Source organism: Glycine max, chromosome 5 (assembly GCF_000004515.6).
Source record: "Glycine max cultivar Williams 82 chromosome 5, Glycine_max_v4.0, whole genome shotgun sequence".
In the NCBI taxonomy this organism is placed as follows: domain Eukaryota; kingdom Viridiplantae; phylum Streptophyta; class Magnoliopsida; order Fabales; family Fabaceae; genus Glycine; species Glycine max.
In genome coordinates this window covers 25,353,872-25,357,149 of record NC_038241.2, presented here as the reverse complement: position 1 = coordinate 25,357,149, position 3,278 = coordinate 25,353,872, and the positions used below count along the sequence as shown (strand labels likewise).

The 3,278-nt window shown below is 37.9% G+C and overlaps 1 non-coding gene across 1 annotated transcript; it reads left to right on the top strand.

Moving 5' to 3' along the window:
- Positions 1–211: 211 nt before the first annotated feature.
- On the top strand, positions 212–318 carry LOC113001790 (small nucleolar RNA R71). The gene has a single exon (XR_003267276.1). It is a non-coding gene; the product is annotated as a small nucleolar RNA R71 (small nucleolar RNA).
- The last annotated feature ends 2,960 nt before the right edge of the window (positions 319–3,278 follow it).

Here is a 3,278-nt window from a genome sequence, read left to right as displayed (position 1 = left end):
TGAGTTTGTAGCTACCTCATGCACTCCTCTAATGACTATGGCATCATTTCTGGCGCTAAACTGCTGAGAGTTGGAAGCCATCTTCTCAATTAAATTTCTGGCTTCAGCAGGAGTCATGTATCGAAGGGCTCCACCACTGGCAGCATCTATCATACTTCTCTCCATATTACTGAGTCCTTCATAAAAATATTGGAGAAGAAGTTGTTCTGAAATCTGATGGTGGGGGCAACTGGCACATAGTTTTTTAAATCGCTCCCAGTACTCATACAGGCTCTCTCCACTGAGTTGTCTAATACCTGAGATATCTTTCCTGATGGCTGTGGTCCTGGAAGCAAGGAAAATTTTTTCTAAGAATACTCTCTTAAGGTCATCCCAGCTCGTGATGGACCTTGGAGCAAGGTAATACAGCCAGTCCTTTGCCACTCCCTCCAGAGAATGAGGAAAAGCCTTCAGAAATATGTGATCCTCCTGGACATCTGGGGGTTTCATGGTGGAGCAGACAATATGAAATTCCTTCAAATGTTTGTGCGGGTCTTCACCTGCAAGGCCATGAAACTTTGGAAGCAAATGAATCAGTCCAGTTTTAAGAACATATGGGACATCCTTATCAGGGTATTGGATGCACAAGCTTTCGTAGGTGAAATCAGGTGCAGCCATTTCCCTTAGAGTCCTCTCACGGGGTGGAGGTTGTGCCATGTTCTCAGAATGTGCAAAATCAGAATGCTCAAAATTATAATGCTCCAAATCAGGATGTTCAAAATCACCAATAACAGAATGCACAGATTCACCAGTAATGGAATGCTCAGGATGATCAAAAGGTATAAAATGATGCCTAACTAATCTATGAAATGTCCTATCTATCTCAGGGTCAAAGGGTTGTAAGTTAGATGGATTGCCTCTAGTCATACACTACATTCAGCATGCACAACTAGTTGCCTTGTCATGTAAATAAAGGTGCAGGTTTGAACTACAGCTACCCTCAAATGATATCCAAATGACTTGAAATTTTGTGAGCAACCTTATAAAATGATGAGAAGACAGCACAAAAAATTTCAGACAAAAAATCAAATTCTAACTATGAAAGCTAAAATTGGTGGGTTAAGAAAAATAAGTGAATAAAACTTGAAAAATAAAAAACTTTTGACAGAATCGCTTTTTTGGACGATGGAGACCTCAGCCAGCCTATGGCAGGCTGCCACGGCGTAGGAAATTTTTTTCTACCCCAAATGCATATATAATAATTGCGATTCTGATAACCGGAGCAAAAGTTATGGTCGTTTGAAGTTTTGACAATCACAAAATTTGCTAATTTTTTGGAACTTTCAAATCTGACCAAACTAAAGGCTCTAGCTATTTTTCCCACAAAATATGGATTAAAAGAAGTTACCACAAAAAAATTCAGCCAAAAATAACAACCCTAGCTACTAAAACAAAAAATCACAAATAATTCAGCATGGGTGGTCGCTAAAATCCGTCTCTAATTGATTTCTACTACTACTCTATTTTGCCGCAAGCAAAAGTGGTCGCTAAGTCTGTCGCAAAACACTATTCACAGCAAAACACCCAAGACTGAAACAGGGGAAACGCTTAATGGGAAAACTGAAACAGAACACACACTAAACAAAATACCAGGACGCTAAACAACACTAACACACATACTAACACAATACTAACAATTAAACATAAAACACGAAAGGATTAAACACACAACACTAGCTAGCTATTATGAACCTTTGGACACTGCTCCCCGGCAACGGCGCCAAATTTGATCGAGGCCGTACCCGAATCAAATAAACATGAAAATGCAGTAACTAGGAAGTGATCCTAGGCCGTTTCCCAACGAGCAGTGACAAACCAAATGTTCATAATATACTTGCAGTAACAGTAACGATTGGGGGGGGTTTGGTTGTTTGGTAATTAAAGAGCAGAACAAGTAAACTGGAATACGAAACTACTAATATTAAAAACGGGTTGTTTCCTCTGATTTAGAAGCCATTCTCTTATCCTGGGTTATGGAGAATTCGTCCCTAACAGTCAACCACTTAATCCAACCCTATTTCAATTTACTAAGCGAAAATCAACTTAGGGTTTTCAATACGTGATTAGGCACCACATACACCAGTTAGCCCTTCGTCCATTAAGCATGAACGCAAGTTAGACTCAGAGGCAATTAATCGAACACGAAGCATGCACTGATTAATATTCACGAAATTGGGATAACTGGTGAAGGGAAAACTGCCAGGAAACTACATTACAAGCGAAACCTCAAAGAGAGTTGGGCTTCGTCCTCAAAAGGAAACAACACCAGAAAATCTAGCCTTCCATGGATTCAAACAGAAAACGCAAATGAAACATGAAGCAGAAATGTAAATGAACAGAAACGTAAATGACACAGAAATGTAAATGAAAGTAGAAGAAGAAGCAAGAATGAACTCGTAATTAGAAGCAGAAAACGGAAATTTGCATTAAGAACGAAAACCGTGACAAGGGAACAAAAAAACGTGAAAACCTAAAACCAAAGCTCTGAATAATGAAAATAGCATAACAGAATGCCCTGCACGAATCCCAATGCAGCTATTTAAAAAGAGTCACTCAAAGTCACTGGGCCCTATTACAATACTCTGGCCCAAAACGAAATAAACACTGAACAACATAAAATAAAATTGCGAAATTTCCTAATTAGAAATTAACTAAGGTAAGCGCTGTTTTATTTGCCATCTTCAAGTCCACAACCAAAGTCCGGATTAAGCCCAATGTTTCATTAATTCCTGAAATTAGATTAAAAACATCAAATTAGCTAAATGAGCCCAAATAATAAAACTGCCTAATTAATTGACAATTAAGACCAATCAATAATTAAAATGGTGCAAAAAGGGTTTAGAAAATAGAAGAAAATGATGGCACATCAGTAAGAAATATGGATTTGTCATAGCTGATGACTATTCAAGATATACATGGGTATACTTCCTTGCACATAAACATAATTCTTTCAAGGTGTTTGAAATATTTTATATCTCTTCTATCAGAAGTGACCATGGAACTGAGTTTGAGAATGCTGAGTTCAAATTATTCTATGAAAGAAATGGTATTTTTCACAACTTCTCTTCACTAGAACACTTCAACATAATGGAGTGTGCAAAATTATGACCTCAATATTTATTTATTTTTCCCTTTTTTATGTTTTTTTTAATTTTTTGGGTCGACAAGAGTGTTGCCCTTGCTCCTACGTATCCTCAAGTGCGGTGAGGAACTCAGACCTACATAGTTCTTTTAAAAGC